Below are 19192 nucleotides of genomic sequence, written 5' to 3'. Positions count from 1 at the left end.
CTTTCATCGTTGCTGGTAATTATTGACTTAATTCCCTCTAGTTATTGGTTCGTATTAGTTCATAATTAGTTGAGTTTATTATACTAGTAATTAAAATATAAAATTAATTGGGTATTTCCTTTACTTTGAAGTTGGCCTAAAGGTATATACATGCATGGCATGACCCTGACTCAGTAAGTTTCATGTATGTTAGTGAATTTTGCTCTTAGGCTCATCTATTCATTCATGATTCCATCAGCAAGTGTTTCTTGAGCACCTATTCTGAGTATATCATCCCAGACAACCACAGGGTTCTAGACCTCAAGGAGAGAAGGGATGAAAAGTGCCCAGCCTATGATCTTTGTTCAACTGATGGTCACAGATAATCACTATTATGGCAGTGATCACAATCCTAACTGATAGCTAGCTATATTTTTAAATTTTCTCTTCATAATTAAAAAATCACTGATACATTGTTTGTTTTTTTCTTCTGAGACTTTCGTGTTTAAGGAAAGTGAATATAATCCAAAGGAGATGGTTTCATTAAGAAAATGCTCAACTGTAACAACTTTATAGGAGTTTATTTGGGTCTTTGTTTAAGATAGTCAGAGACAATGGAATCTGGAACCTTGCTTCCCTTTCTGGTTTTCCCCTGTCCTGAGGCTCTAAGGCACCTGAGAAGCATTTCACCTGGGGGAGCAGGACTCAAAACCTGTGCCACCAGAACCCTCCTGCTTGCATCTGCCTCAATCCCCTGCTTGGGCTGGAAGAATTGAAGTATAAAAGTAAGTGTCTGGCTGGGTGCAGTGGCTCACGCCTTTAATCCCAACACTTTGGGAAGCTGAGCACAAGAATTTGGGACCAGCATAGATAACATAGCGAGACCCCATCTCCATAAAATTTTTTTTAAAAATTAGCCAGGTGTGGTGGTGCATGACTGTCATCCTAGTTCCCAAGGAGGCTGAGGCGGTAGGATCATTTAAGCCTAGAAGTTGGAAGTTATAGCGCTCTATGATTGTGCCATTGCACTCCACCCTGGGCCACAGGGTAAGACCCCGTCTCAAAAAAAAAAAAAATTGTTTTTTGAAAAGCAAGTTTCTAGGAGTTCCTTGGGCCCTAATACTCAGCTGAGTCGACAGCGAAAGTCAGAGGGTGATTTCAGGCCTTCATGTGTCAGGTAGATTTACTGTGGCCTGTAATCACAGCCCCTCATTTCATGAAGGTCTTCCACAGTCCATGGGAGGACCAGGCTCGAAGACAGGATCTAAGAGCTAAGCACATCTGCTCCCGCTCTTGGAAAAGCAGCTCAGCACACAAGCTCTATTAATAGGGGGTCTGGAACATCAACTTTGGTGGGCATCAAAGACGACATATTTATTTATTTCATTAATTTGTGTCTGTTTTATACATAAGAATTATATTTCCTCAAATTGAGATTGTTATGAAAATTATTCAGAAGAGGAAAAAGCTGAATTTTCAGATGTATTTTCTTAATTTCCAAAGTGCTTATTTCTGACATCATCCTTGGATTTTTATATCTGCGCAACTTCATAATTAAAAAAATTAAAGCCTGAATGAACTCAAAAGGCCTTTGATCTTATTAGACTTATTAAATCTGCTTTATTGAGAAGAGTTCACCCCTTGGCTGCATTATCTTGGGATTGTACTGTATTTCACAGTATTTTCTTTGATATGTGTACAGTAAAATACCAGACCTTAAAATAAAAGTCCCTTGCTGAGCCTCTTCTCCCTGGGAAAGAATACACTTTATGGCCAGATGGAATGGCATCATGTCTCACTGTTGGGGTAGCACAGAAAAGACAACATCGCTGAACGCTTTCTATTCTCATACCGGGGAGGCTCCTTAGTTTAGTCAGGTGCTGTAACTTGGACCCAACGCTGAGCTGCAGCTCAGGAGACAAAACAGTTGAAAAACGTGGAGAAAGGCTCTAAGGGTCAGTGAAATTTACTGTGGGCAGCTGCTGCTTCAAAGCCACTCTCTGTGCAGAAGCCTATTAAGAAGTAGTAGGTTACGTTCCTGCCGTTTCCCCAGCATGATGGATGATGCTCTGAAAAGAGAAAAGACTTCCTGTTCCATGGAGGTGGCTTTCCTCTAGGCTGCCCCACTGCCTTTCTCAGGCTCTCTCCATTCCGTTTCTAACCATTGAATTCACTGCTCCACTACATTTAATAATAAGCCGGGCTTGTCAGGAATGACTGACTGTGACTCACTAGTGACTGCTTGTCAATCAGCAGGACCTCCCACTCTCAGTAGAGGGGCTTAGCTATGCTGTCGTTCCAGGGGAAGAAGCTGTGAGGGAAAAGAATCAGGTTGCATGTGGACCAATAACAGGAGTGGCTTTAGAGTTTGCTTGATCTTTTTTGCCTTCAGAAACGTTTTCACTTTACCTCACGTTAAGAAACTATTCCTCGCTGGCCCTCTCTCAGCTGCTGGTATATACCAAGCTCTCTTCTACTAGCACTTTTGTACATGTTTTTCCCTCCACTAAGCGTGCTCTTCCCTGCTTGCTTTGCCTTCTTAACTGCTGCTCTCTTTCTAGTCTCAGCCTGTAACCCAACCTTCTTGCTTAGGTTAGAGCTCTTAAGTTGAGGTGCTTATAGGACAGTGTCCTTCCTTTGTGGCACTCGTTTGGGTGACCATTTGATGGATGTCTTTTTCACATTCTGCATTATTGAGGATTGTATTGCACCCGCACGCATGCACACAGACACACACACACACACACACACGTGCATGTGGCACCATGTGCAATGTCCATCCTCCCTGCCTCAGCTGCAGTCTCCACACAGGCAGGGATAGTGGCTGTCAATCTTCATCATTGTACCTCCTGTACCCACTACCCAGTGCACATTCGTTACTGTTGGATTCAGTTGACATTTGATTTGTATATCCTTAGGAAAGTAGAAGCTTGTTACTATATGCTTTTCACAGGCATAGAGATACAAGGCTAATAGTGTGAGGCACCTTTAAGGAGCAAGGCTGAGTTGCTTGCTTAGTACCAAGCATCATCTGCTTAGCAAGCCCTTAATTTGTGTGTGGGGAAAAGTTGTTCATAATTAACAGGTGCACAAAAGCTCAGCATTTTCAGGTCAAATGACTATACATACTTCTAATAAAGTTCTTCTCTATTGACCCCACAAAGCACTGGTTACTAAGTGCTCATGTATGGTTAGTAGAGTCTGTTGGTGTTTGGTAGAGATGACTAACACAGGCAAGATCCCTGGCCTCCTGAGGCTTATCATATGAGTAGGGGATATCAGGGAAAGACCGGAGAAGAAAGTACTCACTTGTGGGAATGTGGGAGAACCACAGATATGAAGGAGAGGAAATTCTGTTTCTCCCCACTTCTAAAGGATCAGGTCTGTGGCATCATGAAAGACAGAAATACTGTTGATTTTCAGTTAGTAGTGATGTATGTAGACCTACTACCCATAAATCTTGTGATTTCGTTGTAAAATTAATTCACTATTCAAATGGAGGAAAAATCAAGTTCTCATACAAGATTTGGTGGTGGTGGAAGGTACATTTTGTTGACTGTCATATTCAAATGGAGCTAAGGGGATATATATATATACACACACACATATTTCTTTATAGAGAAATAAAATATACCTATATTTCTATATAGAGAAATAAAAGTTCACATGGAGGTTTCCTTTTGCTGCCTAATTCAGAGGTTTTTCATTCCCTGTAAATCCCTTCAGGGGCTTCTAAATGAGGTGTCAAGAAAGAAGGAACTCAAGGGATAAAGCTCTGGTTCCCCAAGTTCCCCAGCCAGAAGGGCTCCATGTAGAAACATTTGTTTTAGAATGCTTTAATTTCAATAAAAGAAAGAATTCTACTGCCACAATTTGCTAACTTTTCTCTAAACTGTGGAGTTCAAGAAACTCTTGCACAGGGCAGGTAACAGTTGTTATTTGATGGGAATGTCACAGAGGAGCAGACTTAGTGACCTGGGAAGTGTGGGTACAGTGTGCAGGTAGGGAAAGAAGCAGTGACATTTCCTATTAGAATATCAAGGATGGTCTTTGGGAAATGATAAGATCATGAGGCTGATTTCCTGATCAAATGGGACTTTAGATCAGGATGTGCTGAGTCCACTGCAGGACACACAAGGGCTCTTCTCGGAAGTGTCTGAGTTGAGTAGATAAAAAAGACTCTAAACAATTCCACTGATCACCTCAATAATTTCCTCTAATTTGCCTTCACATTGCATGGAGGTCCTTTCTCTATGGATCATCTAGTGGGGACCATCTAGTGGGATGGCTATGGAGTAACAGACCACTATGTTGGTGGCAACTCCCCACAACACACCTTTTTAGGGGACACTTTCTTGAACTACTTCTTTGAGGATAGCACATGTATCAGAAGAGCAGAGGGAAGAGAGAGGCTACCTTGGAAATGGAAATTTTGCTATTGGTCATGGCTGTGACTGGGATACCTCAGGTGGACAGTGCTAGTGAATTTCCACTGTGTGTTTCTTATGTTCCATGTAGCTTTTTTTGTTTAAGAGTTTAATTCCTTAATTTTTAAAAACTTTTAATTTTGTAGGTACATAGTAGTTGTCTAAATTTATGGGGTACATGAGATATTTTGGTACATGCATGTAATATGCAATAATCACATCATGGAGAATTGGGTAGTCATCCCCTCAAGCATTTATTCTTTGTGTTGCGAGCAATCAAATTATACTCTCTTAGTATTTAAAATGTAAAATTAACCATGAAACTCTTATCTCAAACCAAAGTATATTCACAAACTGTTTTCAGATGATTAGGGCTCTCTTATGGACTGTGATTTATTTTGTAATCTCTTTGTCATAACTTAATGAGAATCTATTAGGATAAGAGAGTAGAGAATAAGTCTGGAAAGAAAATATTTCTGGCCTAGTATTCTCCAAGAAATATTGAACTCACTCTGGAATATTCTACTTTTATTTCTAATAGGAATTAATAAGAATGCTATGGTTCTTATTTGGAAGGTATGTCTATATGGTTTGTGTGTATTTATATGCCAAAAACAAAATGAGACTGTTCAAGCACTGGAATGTTAGAAACTATAACATTGTCTGGAAATATCACAATCTCATGAGATCTATTTTGTTAAACATGAAGAAATTTAAGTTTCTTTTGACAATTCTTTAAAGTAATAAAAATCTGAATCTTAATTTTATAAAAAAGTATAACCAAGATTCACTGATATGATTGATAGATTTATTAAAAAACACAAACCAAGACTTTAAATTTAGTGGAGTGTGAAAGATTGACATACTTGTGGAATTGCATATTTATTATGTTTATGAAAGTCATGGTGATTATGATATGAAATATGATGCTGTTTGATTAAAGCATAAGTCTACTCTGTAGGTTAGGATCAAAAGGGAACATTTTTAGTTTGCCTTCAATTTGATCAATTCTGGGGATTCTAAAAGGGAAGGTAAGTTAACAGATATTTACAAAAAGAATGAAATTAACATGTCAGTTAGACAATGGGTCCAGATTCTTTAAAAGTAACCACAAACCTTTACAATTGAACATGGAGTAGAAAATTTAAAGACAAAGTCAGAGTCCAACCAGAACCATTCCTTCAGTTAACTTAGAAAAGTCTATTATCTATTTATATAAAAATCCACATAGAGGGAAAAAACTAAATTAATAAAACAAGTCAGGTCTGAATTGGTGAGACAGATATAGGAAGATTGCTACCCTCCCCATCACAAGTGAGTTTGTAATTCTGATATAATAAAGTTGAATATATGCGTTCATGTTGAATCATTTGTCTTCTTGGAATGTGTAACTAAATTATAGTTCTGGGTGAGTACACGGACTGGGATTATGTGATTATACTGCAGGCCCTGATTCTACTTATATTTATAGTCACTGCTTAATACCTAAACGTATTGTTTGAGTGTTGACAAGGTACCAGTAACATTACTTTGTCCTTTTACTGCACTCTCACAAGAGGATCTTTAAGAGCTTTACTCACATTAGTGTGTTATTCCCAGGATTATTCTTCCTGTTTTATAACCGAGGAAACTGTTTCTCATGGATATAAGTAACTTGTTCAAAAGGCTGCAAACCAAGTTTCTAATGTTGCTACAAAGCCTCTCCTTATTCCATAGCTTGACTGTTCCACCCTGGAGATTAACACTTGAAGTAGGCATTCTGCAATGGCTGTGGCCCAGAGAATGGTCATGTAGACCCATATTAAATTAAGAATTTGTTAGCATATGTGAGGGATCCAGTTTGTTGAGTCTGTACAGAAAGGGTTTGCTGAACAAATGAAATAACACAAATATAGAGAAAAAATATTAACTCTCTGGGTAGAAAGTTTGCCAAACTTTTCATCTGTGTTGGCTTACAATCAGTGTGCCTATTACAAATATGCTATTGATTCATAAATCAGGATGCATATACTTAGAAACATTTTATTAGTATTTGGTTTGAATCCATGATAATTAGTATTTATGAGAAAGTAATAAAACTATATTCATTTAAAAATATATTTACCCATTTTGATTTTTCATGGATTCAGACTAGGAAATTATATATGTGCATAAGAAATCTTAGAAAATGAAGGCACTAGATAGCCTTTGCAAATATAGCAAACATACAATTTCAAAAAAAAAAGGTTTCAAGGGAGAGATGGAGAAGAATATTGTGGAACTGTGAAAGCAACAATTTTAGTAGACAGGAAGAACCATTCTTTACCGAGCACTTTGAGCATCCTTCCACTTCAGTTAGCAACTTTCTTCACAAACAAAAACAATGATGTTCTAGCCATGATCCCTCTGGGTTGTGTAGGATAACAAGGGGTCACTGGGTGTTCCCGGCACTCCTTGAGCGGGCTTGTGAAGTCGGAGCAAGCCTGGCCTGGCTCTAAGTAAGGATAGACGCACTTCTCTGCATGAATCTTTGGCAGCTCATGTTGCAGATAGGGTTAAAGGTTGTAGCGGCCCCATATTCCACTAGCAAAGCATCAAAACATGCCTCCTACCAAGAGGGTTCAGAATACCAGGTGGAATAACCTCTGTGGCCATGTAGGTTGGTTGAACTGTCTGTTTTGATCATAAACCCATGCATGGTCTTGCTTCTCTTTGTGCTAATGGCAGATAGCACTATTATGGTCCCTACATTAACAATCTATTATTTTAAAATATAAATGTTCCCATTACTCTGTCAGCCATAAATACCTTCTTTGCTAACATGCTGTTCAGAATCACCATAATCTGGGGAGGGCCATTTTATATTCTCCGTTCACATGATCTAAGCAGCATTTTTGCATGACTTTGGGGAATAAAGCAGGAAAAAGGGGGAAATTTTAAAAATAGAATAAGCTTAATGGCTTTTTCACTTATCGTTTCTTTAACCTCTTTAATATACTATGGGGGGATATGTACTAAGCTTTTGTGGAAAGGGCATCCTATTTTGTAACCAAAGGAAAGTGGAAAATATTTCTGGAACATTTTGACTTTCTTTCAACCTCTTTAATGACTCAAAAAGATGTAGAATAGTAAAATAAAAACTCAAAGGCTGCCAACTTAGGTCTCACAATAACTTTTCTGCCAAAAACTAAAATTACTGCTCGTCATACAAAGAGTTCTACCCCACTACCAAAAAGAAAATTTCTGGCTTAGTCAAAACAACATACCTAGTATCTCTACCTCAAATTCTAGAGTCAAGGAAAGAAGTAAAATTATAAATTATTGAAAGTGAACTTCATTGTGTTCAGTATGTCTAACCCCTAAAAGAGACTGTTATCCTTAAAGGCAAGAAAAAATGACTGGTTACCTGGTATTTTATTATCTTGAATCAAACTGGGGAATAATTTCTAGATTACTTTCTGAATAAAACATAAACTATTATCCTTTCTGGCTATTTTTCCAGATACTCTAGAAACATGTTTAAATTTGATGCTGTTTGATTGTGTTTTTAAAAACAATTTTTATGGATGAATCTATAGGACATTATGCTAAGCAAACTAAGCCAGACACAGAAAGAAGAGTATTGCATAAGTGGAATATTGGAAAAATAAAAAAGAGAGATAGAGAATGGAACAGTGGCTACCGGGGTGGGGCTACGTGGTGGCAGGGAGAGGAAATGAGGAGACTGGGGAGATGCAGGTCAAAGTATATAAAACAGCAGATATGTAAGATGAACAAATCTAGAGATCAAATGTACAGCATGAGGAATAAAGTTCATAAAATTATATTACATCAGAGATTTTTGTTAAAGAAGTAGCTGCTCTTGTCACACACAAAAGGCAACTGTGCGATGATAGATACGTTAATCTGCTTCACTGTAGTAACTATTTTACCACCATTAGTATGTGTCCCATAACATCATGTTGTAAACCTCAAATATTCTAATTTTTAAAAGATTTTAAAAATAATATGCTAAGGAATAGCATGGGACCTAGTAGACAGAAACAAGGATATTAATGAAAATAATTTAAATGTGAGGAAAATAATTTAATAGCAGGCTAGAGAAAGGATGAGTGGTCGGAAAGAACCACCTTGGAAGTCGCTGCAGTTGTCCAGACAGAAGGTGAGCAGAACTCAGACTGGGGCTGTGGCAATGCAGCTGAAATACTTCCAGGAAATGGCACCCCTAATTGTCTGTCCGAGGCTCTAATTCTTCTTTTATCATTGTTTTTATGGGAAATTATGTTTTAAGACATACAGACAGGAGGGACGTGTCTGTCCTGGAGATAGCTGTCACAACTGTTCTAGCTCCTGGAGGATTCTAGGAATCAGAGAATACTTACCTCCTCAGGGTTAGGGAGGGGTATGCCTCTCTACTTTCATGTGCAAAGGGCATTTGCAAGACACTTGAGGAGTTTCATAACTCTGAAAGAGACCTATATTTCCCTTGCTCTTCCCCAACATAGACCATAGTCTTGGGTGTCATCTGGGGAGCCCAGTTGCCATCTACCCCTCACCAGCAATGGAGCATGGGTGGTGGGAAGAGGAATGGACAAGACTGAGGCTAAGGACAGTAAGGGAGCCAGCACCAGGCCTGGAGCCAAAGTGACAAGTCACTCTTGGGACCATGACTTTTTAAAGCATCTTCCAGGTCCTGTATAATAGTGGTCACTTTCTCGCAAAGCCTCAGAGCACTGTTTTTGAAAGCGTGGGCCTTGGATGTCCTTCATTAAAAACACGTGCGGAAGGCTTGCTAAAGCTATAGATGCCTAGGATTTACCCCACACTTTCAGAATCAGATGCTCTGGGGGTGGGCTTTTTTAATTGATTGTGGTATCCAGGGGTGGGTTTTTGCCAGCTCACTCACGTCATTTTGTAGATGAAAGTTTGAGAACCACCACCTCAAACCTCCTCGCTCATCGTAACAGATTGTGATTATTTGGAGAACTAGATCTTTCACAGTGGCGACAGCATTACTGCTGTTGAGTTCCATATGAGCAATTAGGTCATTGTGCATACTTTGCGCACTTTCCTTTTTCTGATTATTGGCGAAAAGCGAGAGTTCCATATAATGAGAGTGGCACCATGCTTGGTACCTCAAACCTCCTCACTCACTGTAACAGATTGTGATTAGTTGGAGAACTAGATTTTTTACAGTGGTGACAGCGTGACTGCTGTTGAATTCCATATGAGCAGTTAGGTCATTGTGCATACTGTGTGCAGTTTCCTTTTTCTGACTATTGGCAAAAAGCAGGAGTTCCATATAATGAGAGTGGTACCATCCTTGGGTGACTTGGAGAGTGGCCTCACCACTGCTGTTTAGATCAGTGTTCCCATGGACTTTCTGTTTTGTTTTGGCTATAACGGTGCTTGGTGCTGCTGAGCACGGCTGTGCATAGAACCACAGGCCACAGCCTTACATTTCTTGCTTTAGAGGGATGTGCCATAAAGGTACTGGCCAGAGAATAACAATGAGGCCACCTTTAGGCAGAAGGGAGGGGAGGAAAGGACTGAGGTGGTAGGTTGGGGCAAGGAGGATAAATTACAAAATAAAAGGGATGGCAAGAGAATGGCGTTAGCACAGCATTTGTATTATAAGATAGGAATTTTATATGAAAAAGGCATCCTTGAGAAATATAAAGAATTATTACCTGCAAATGATTTGAAAAACATAGGCATCTATCTAGTATTATCTCTACCTACCTCCCTCAGTTCTTGCCACCCCTCACCACTGACCCCAAATTTAGAAATCCTAGTTCTCAGTTTTATGAAAGCAAATTTTCTCAGTCCGGAGATATTTGCCATGGTTATCTTAAGAACTTCCGATAATTTTCTCAGTCACAAACACATGTCTACGTGTGGTTTAGAGGTCAAGCTAATGAAAAAAAGTATAATTGGATAGGAAGAGGATTTCTATGACTAAAAATAGGAAAAACATAAACTGGCAGTGAAAATAGATGAATAGACAATCATGTTTTGTACTAAATGATTAGATTCCAGTTTTCCCTTCTAAACTAAAAAACAAAAAGGTACATCCATGGACCTTTGCACTGTAGGCTTTTGTGGGTTTCAAGCCCACCTCATCTCATTTTATGGGGAACAGTCCTACAGAGAAGCAGGAAGTGTATTCTTGTCCTAATTGGACAGATGGGGGATCTAACAGGCAGACATTATATGATCACTATATGCTGGACATTATATGATCAGCAAGTGGCAGAAGGAGGACTCCAGCTTGTTTCTTCTGGCTCCAAGTCCAATGATCCTTATTTCAATATTCTGTCTTAACTCTTTTCTTAATATTCCAGGAGAAGATAGATGTTTGAGCCACTTTTTGGTTGCTGATAATATTATTACAAGAAAGCACAGGAACAGCCATCGTGTATTGGTCTGTTTACTGGGAACTGGCAGAGAAATTGTGGTCTGCATTGTGGAATCTGGATTCAGGAAATTCAGAGATACGAAAATAAAATGAGCAAAAAACTGGGTTGCCTTTTCTTCCTTTCATTTTTTCCTTTTGGTGTCTCAGACCCCTTAGTGACGTGAGACCAATGCCCTTTCTTCTCCATTTCTTTGGCTTTGTGAAAAGCCTACCCTCTCTAAGAGCCCTCAGGCCCTGGAAAATGTGGGCAAGGACTGGGCATGCTCAGGTTTGCAGATTTTATTTCTCAGGTTGTAAAAGCAGGTGAAGCAGCACCTCCTCCACCTGCAGTCAGTGGGAGATTATTGGAGATTAGAATGTTTAAAGACTTTTCCTGGGGTTTGTTTTTAGAAACAGTAGAGAGGAGACTGTCTTGATTTGAGTGAGTAGGATCAGATAAAAATTGATGGGGCTCCAACAGTCAAAGCAGGCAACCCCACTTTGCTTCACTGCATCATAGGGATCCTAGTAGAGTGGATGAAGGGAGGAGAGCTGTGGGCAGGCAGAGAAGGGAACAGTGTGTCAGTGTGTCATGGAAGCGTGAGACAAATCCGTTATGGCAGCGACACCCACTGAAAGCAAAATGAGCCTTGAATTCATGCCACATACTCTGTACTCTCCCATAAGACACTTTCAACTGATAGTGAAGGCAACACGAGAAGCACACACCAGTATTTTCCTCCTTCCATGTTTGAATATGGTGGAACCATTTATTTACTGGGCAACTAAAAGGCTAGGAGCTTATGAGATCAGTATGCACAGTCTCACCAGATAGCTTAAACAAACAGGCCTGCAGAAATGTGTTACTCTTCCAGGAAGCTGGTTGTAGAATACAGTTTTGGAGTATGGTCTTGTTTCTGGAGGCTCCCTTCAGGCAGGTCTGGCTCTGTCCACTCTGTTTTGATTCATCTTTTGGCTGCCTCATGTAAGTTTTTAACAGCCAAGTGTTCTTGCTCAGTGTCCCCCTCCCTTCTGACTGTGTTGCGCGTGTGCGTGTGTGTGTGTGCACGTGTGCTTATATGTACAACTGTACACACACGTGTGTGAGCCAGTGTTGTGTGGGAGGATATTGCCAGTCTCCCATATCAGGGTAAGGCCTCAACACCTGGGGACAAGGCTAGTTTCCACAAGGAACAGTTAATAACTTTTAATATCTCCGTGATGTAGGGAAGCTTGTCTCTGACTAGTGCTTGGTGTTCATTATGTAAAGAACCATGATGAAACACATACCTGCAGGATGACTTCAAAGGAGTTTAATCTTTGAGATTCTTAAAAGGACAGTTTGCTAAACAGCTTGTTCAGACTCACTTTACTTTTTATAATGTGAAATAAATGCCAATTACATGGGACAAAACTTGGAATTGAATGTTGCTGGAGCTGTAGTTGTCCATGTTTCTGTGTGAATCTGGTCTGTCTTAGGAGGGCCCAGGGTGTTAGCTATTTGTGCTCTTTGGCACATAGGCAGTTAGGTATCATGGGATGATGAAGGCAGTGGCAGGCTTGTTGGCTGTTTGGTTGTCTAGGCAAACACCTAGAAATGGCTTAAAGTATCCTTAGTAGCTGTTCATGTGTATGATAAAGGCCTAATGGCTGAGCAAAAATAAATAAATAAATAAAATGAGCCTCAAAAGTAATTTCTGAAATATTCTTCCTTTATTTTCTGCCAACATGAACCCAGCCGTGTCCTATGTTATATAAGTTCCAGTTAATCGCTATATTTTATCATTTCCATTGGAAAGACTAGGTTTTGCCTAGAGTTACCCAGGAGAGAAACATATATAGAACAATGACACTAAACAAAACCATATATAAATTAATATCATTATAAGAACAAGTTCTGTATAAATAAAACCATTTTCACGACCTGGCCAGAAGCCTATTCTAATGCTAATTGTTAAGTGGACATAGTGAGTTATGTTGAAAGGGAAACCATGTAGCAGCCACTTTTTTCTCATCAGAAATATTGCTGTTTCAATGCACTCTTTACATCAGCAGCTGCATTTGAAGCCCTAATCAGTCAAATTTTGTTTAGGCAATGTGATTGATTTCTCAAATGTGGGGATTTTATGTTATTTTTATTGCAGTTGATGAAAGATGCTTTCTAACTTGGTGCTTCTCTGGGGAGAGGACTCTAAGGTCATAGAACTGTGAAGCAGAAAGGATCTATAGGGATCAGCTGAGGTACCCTGTCCTGCTCCCAACCCACTTATGTTATAGATGAGGACAGTGAAACCCAGAGAGGTGAATTTCCTTACCCAAGGTCATACAGCACTTTAATGGGCAAGCCAGGACTGGAACTCAGGGTTCCAGCTGTAGTCAGCCTGTTTCACCCTAGCATCAGCTCTGAACGCTTTCCCCAGGCATCCCAGTGAATGCTGATTAAGGCCACTCTTCCTCCCTAGAGTCTTCCTGGGTTTGCAGTGCCCCTTCCTTGAGTCTCTAGATCTTTGCTAGCAGCTGCACCAGGCCCAGGAATGAAAGAGAAATTGGAAGTGGAGGAAAGGAAGGCAGGGGGAAAATGACCATGGAAGAGTAACCTGTGTCTCTAAAGTAATGAGGTAGGCTTTCTTTTGTGACCCACAACATTTCTCTGATGGTCATTTCAAAGACAAGAGCCAAATACACTCTGGCAACAAACAGCATCATTAGAATCTGCAATCAGCTTTTCAGTGTGGCACCATTGAAAAACAATATGAATTTGGACGAAAAGCTCTGGTTGTATTCATTTGTATGCATATAAATAAATGAATTTGAAGTGCCTAGGAATTTTGGCCTTGTCTGAATTATTTGTATGTACTTCTTTTATCACCATGGCCAATCCACATGACATGATGTATAAATGAAGGTGTCTCTTTTTGTCATACTGAAACATAATTGCTAGACGATAAAACATTTAGCACAAATATTTCATAAAACCAAATTTCAGTTCTGTTTTTTTTTCCTTCAGCTTTGATGGATATCCCCATTATTCATGAGTTAATTCTGCAGAGACTCTTGGAGGAACTGATAAATATTGATAAAAGTGGTTTGAAGTTCCATGTATCTAAAAATGAACCTAATCTCTCTCCAGCTATTTTAAGTAGATATGTGACAAATACTCTCTTTGTCAAAAAAATATATAAATAAACGAATGAATGAATGAGCAAATGCTAGGGAGTTAAGAATGGCTGAGTAAATTAACAGAGATTGGGCTGCTTTTTAGAAAAAACATTCCACCACGTTGGCCTGATGTTGTTTGGTATACACAGTAAGGTGCAGTATGAGTTACTAACCTCATTAAGTTCCAAATAAAACTCTATACTTTACACCATTTCTACGAGAGGTTTTATTAGATTTCCTTAACTGGTGTCATATTTTTTGGTCAGGGCATTTTTAACCAGCTTCACATAAATAAAGTTCTATTTTGTCACCATGTCATAGTAAAATAAACTGCGTGTACTATGCATCTCTGCCAAAGCCAGAGCAGACGGAGAAAGGATATAAATGTGTCAGTATTCGGGGAGAGAAAACACATAAATGCACATGGCGACTCTCTTAACTCTGAGGCTCAGCGTGATGCTAATTCATTTGGGTGACATTTAGAAAGCTACTCCCAACATAAATAATACGTGTATAGTGGGGGGTATCTCTGACAGACACAAAGCTGAAAAAAATGGCCTGAAAGAATGCACATCAGATTTTACAGGTGCTCAGAACATTAATGTACAGTGATGGATGACCTTCTTGTTGAACGTTGACATAATGTTGAATGGAATGTTTTGTTTATATCTGGTACCAAGTTTATTGACCAGCACCAACGGGTAGGACCAAGCTGGAATTTGAACAGTCTCTACTTTTTGTGTGTGTATGTGTGGAAACTGTTTTCTATGTCCCACCTCCTCACAGGCAACGGTTCTTAAGTTGTTTCACAGATATCATTCCACAAGATGAATTAGTCTCTTCAACGAAAAAAAAAAAAAAAAAAAAAAACCAGAAAACCTTAGGCCTATGTATTCCTTACCAGAGATGCAAGTCTTGACATGTAGATGTGAAAAATCAAGAGAGGGGGTTTTTACCACATTTATCATGTATCTTTAATTTTGGTTTGTCTTCTCTAATTTGCCTGCAGTTAAAATCTTCATAACTAATGGTGAGTTGCTACTGGCAGTGCCTGTGGCTAAAAGAATCAGAAAATCCAGAAATATAAGAGACCAACAAGTCACCCAGGCCATCTAAGTGACAGGATAGACTTGTCCCCAAGTGTCCTTTCCAGTATGAATGAAAAGAGTTACAACAAAAAATAGGAAAAACTTTTGGTATCAATCCAAGTGATAATTTCCCTTCATTACTAAGTGGGAAATTATCACTGTACAAAAGTAATCCTTTGGGAAAATTTTCCAAGTACTTAGCATAAATTACTTCTTTCATAATGTCAGCCATTATACCTAGTTATTATAACCTCTTGAGCAATGGAGTACATTCTTCTTTCTTGATGATTATACCATTCAAGTGAATTTTACCACATCCGTCTTAGTTACTTTTAGTTTGTTTGTTCATTCATTGTTTCATTTACTCACCCACTTAACAAGCATTTATTGAATGTCTACACTCGGCCAGGTTTTGAGGAAGGTACAAAGATGCATCAGGCAGATGGCTTCAAAAGTAGAGTGTAGAAAAAACATGCAAAAACTCCCCAAATATGAAGTAGAAAGTGACTCATGTCCTTAGAAAGTTACATATAGGGTTGGGAGGTACATATGCAGAAGTAATCATTGGTTCTAGCTGGATGGCTCTGGCAAAATATCCTAGGAGTGGCAATATTTGAGCTGGTCCTTAAAGGATGCCAAGAATTTGTGCCTCCCATGAATAGGTAGAAGTAGAGGGAAGCCATTGCAGGTACAAAGAAAATGAAAAAAGGTAGAGGAAGGAAAGGAAAGGACAAGTGGAGGAATCAGAAAATAATGGAATGGCTCAATCAAGCTAATTAACATTTGCATTAGCCCATATATTTATCATTTTTTGTGTGGTGACAACACTTAAAATCTACTCTCTTAGTGATTTTCAAAATACAATACATTGTTATTTACTATAGTTACCATGCTGAACAATGGATCTGGATTATTTCAGAACATCAAATTGTACATGATACATGTATACAAATTTTATGTGTCAATTAAAACATAATTCCAATTAAATATATATTATTTCTTATATATATGTATGTATGTATTTTCTTTATAAAGAAAATAATGGAAACCTAAGTTGGGGCCAGATCAGCAAGGACCTTGGGAGGTCAAGCTAGAGATTTCAGGCCTTCTTCTGTAGTTAGTAAGGAGAAATGGAAAGTCTTTAGCAGATGAGGATAGTGCTAAGGAAGACTTCTCTAGGATGAGGGGGAGGATAAAGACAACAAAGCTGGAGAGGCCAGTTGGGAGGTCCTGATGAGAGGGAGAGAATTCCTGTAAAAGGGCATGGAGAAGAACATGATGAGGCAGAAGTTACAAAGGACAACCAGAGACATTTTTTATTGAGGATGATGCATCAAGATTGACTTTCAGGCTTCAGCTGGATGACTAGGATAATTAATAAAAATGAGAGCAGGTTTAGAAGAGATGGGACGATCGGTTTGGTTGTGGCCATCAGTATGATAGTCTGGTTCTACAGAATCATATTCTATTTATCTTTGAGTCTCCAGTTTCTAATACATTGTAGATGTCAAATAAAGTCAGAATGTTATTGAAAAAACTAATTATTCCATGTGAAGGTGTCCAGTAGGCAGTTGGAAAACCAAGCAATTGACAATTTTTTTCCCTTCAGAGTGTCTGGCACATAATATACACTTAAGTATGTATTAAATATCTAATAAATTTATTATTTCTTAACCACAAGAGTGTCTAAAATGCATATCTGGTATGTATTTTTGAAGAAATTCCTCTATTGTGATGATAATTTCCAAAGTGACAGATTTATACTCTGTCTTTCCAATTAATAGCAAATGTAGTATTTGAAATACTATTTACGGTCTTATGCTGAAAAAATTTTTATGTTGAAAAACTTTGTGCCAAAATGAGTTTCTGCCAGTAAAGAACACCAACTTTTAGGCATTTGTTTGCAATATGAAATTAAGAAAATTATCTAAGAATTTTTACCTCTGTTTTGTCATCTACTGAATGTTAACCTGCGTTATGCAGGGATTCATATTTTTTCAGTTTTGAGCTAACCACTTACAAACTTCACAATCGTGTTTTGTTCTGTTTTGACTTTTTCATTGCATTTTGTATTTCTGACTATATATGCTACCTATATGACTATATAGTGAGATGTATGACTCAATTTTATTAATATCATCTGTTTATGCCATCTTTATGTTATAAACAATATGAATCTTTTGGGCTACACAAGAAAAATATTAATATGATCTTTGTTATTTAGCTCAGCCTGCCATTTACACAAAGCAGCTCAAAAGTATCTTGCTATATTTATATGAAATTCAAAAGTTGATGATTAAGAAACATTTTAAAGTTCAAGCACATTGCTGATTAGTAATAGCTTATAGTACATCTTGTTATCATTAACTAAATATTTTCTGATATTCAACCCTTGATAACCAAAAGCAGTGTTTAGACATGGACCATAATACAGGCAATTGATACCTCAAAACTAAATAGATAGAGGCAGAAGTAGAATAGCAAAATGATAAAAATCAAATTCCACAACACCACTGAAGGATCCAAAGAACACTGGATAGCCACAGCTTGATGATAGATGAGTAACCAGATCTAAACGCTCTGTAAATACCCCGTCATTTGAGAGAAGTCTTCTTGAATATCCCATTCTTCATTCCTGAAACATGACAACTTGGGAACCAAACTCAAGCTACAGAAGGTGTAGTCTTTTTGCCCAAGGCCACACCCTTGCTGACTGGATAAACATGGGACCCTTGTATCTGGGGATTTATTGTCACAATGCTAATGAATCATGGTTTTTGTTTTGTTTTGTTTTTACCCTTAGTTATTTTATCATGACATTCCCAAGAATTGTCAGTTTAAACCCTAAGGATCTGGAAAATGGTGGTACTTTTTTTTAAGTCTAGACTACTTCAGTCTGCAGTTTGTTTCTAATACGATGTCATTTGTGCTTGCTCAGGATGAGACTCCTACATTTAGTGACCATTTACATGTGATAATATAGTAATAAAATTAAGAAAATAATTCTACCTTTTAAGAAACTTATCCACAGGAACAATAGACATGTAAATATAAGAATCTTTAAGAACAAGAAATAATAAATGACTTCCTCCCCACAAACTGAAATTGACAATGTAGATACTTAAGCAGGAAATAGAATTTACATATAAATTTCTATTTCTATTTCCTGCTTAAATATCTACATTGCCAAAAACCAAAGGAAAGAAGACAACCATTTATTTATTCTACTCTGATTCTCTCTTGTTTTTTTATTTGCTTGTTTGTTTTTTGAGATGGAGTCTTGCTCTATCACCCAGGCTGGAGTGCAGTGGCACAATCTTGGCTCACTGCAAGCTCCTCCTCCTAGGCTCAAGTGATTCTCCTGCCTCAGTCTCTGAGTAGCCAGGATTACAGGCACGCACCACCACGGCCAGTTAGTTTTTTATTTAGTAGGGACGGGGTTTCACCATGTTGGCCAGGCTGGTCTTGAACTTCTGACCTAAGTGATCCTCCTGTCTTGGCCTCCCAAAGTGCTGGGATTATAGGCATGAGCCACTGTGCCCTGCCCGGTTCTCTTTTATTGGCCCAAGTTTACTCTGCTTTCATTGTACCTGAAGCAAGACTACCTGAAGCATGGGCAAAAATGAAGTCATTTCAGAAGTCCTCTACTTGTAGTATATGTAACCAGCGAATCATTTTGTGGGCTTTCAGAATGCAGGGTCTTAGCAGTTGTGATCTCTGGATAACCTAGAAGCCTGTATTAGAAGCTCTGAATTGATTCTGTGTTGTTTGTGTATAGAATTGTGCTATATTTCCACCAGCCAGGCCTAGACTGGATCCTTCTAATAGTTATTGAATTGCTTTAGTATTATTATTTTAAATTATTTGTTGATACTTTTGCAAAACAATTATTTGCAAAAAAAAAAAAAAAAAAGTCCATACCTTGCACAAATATTTAGACATATGGCTTTTTGAATGGACAGGTCTGTGGATAAGAGAGGCCCTATTTCTTTTATTTGCTCCAGCAACATGGCTAGAGCAATCATGTTCTGTTCATTAGTTTGTAAGGAGTTTGACTTTGAGATGCAGAGAGTTCAAGAATTTAGAGACAGTGATGTGGAAAAAATAGTGGAAATAATATAACTAGTCAGCAGTCCCTACATTTCCTGTTTATTATTGTTTTT

The 19192-nt window shown here is 38.4% G+C and overlaps 1 protein-coding gene across 3 annotated transcripts in view; it reads left to right on the top strand.

The window, feature by feature from the left end:
* SLC25A21 (solute carrier family 25 member 21) overlaps window positions 1-19192 on the top strand; it is a 507140-nt gene that overhangs the window by 205200 nt on the left and 282748 nt on the right.

Source organism: Macaca mulatta, chromosome 7 (genome assembly GCF_049350105.2).
Source record: "Macaca mulatta isolate MMU2019108-1 chromosome 7, T2T-MMU8v2.0, whole genome shotgun sequence".
Lineage (NCBI taxonomy): Eukaryota > Metazoa > Chordata > Mammalia > Primates > Cercopithecidae > Macaca > Macaca mulatta.
This window is presented reverse-complemented; position numbering and strand designations above follow the sequence as displayed.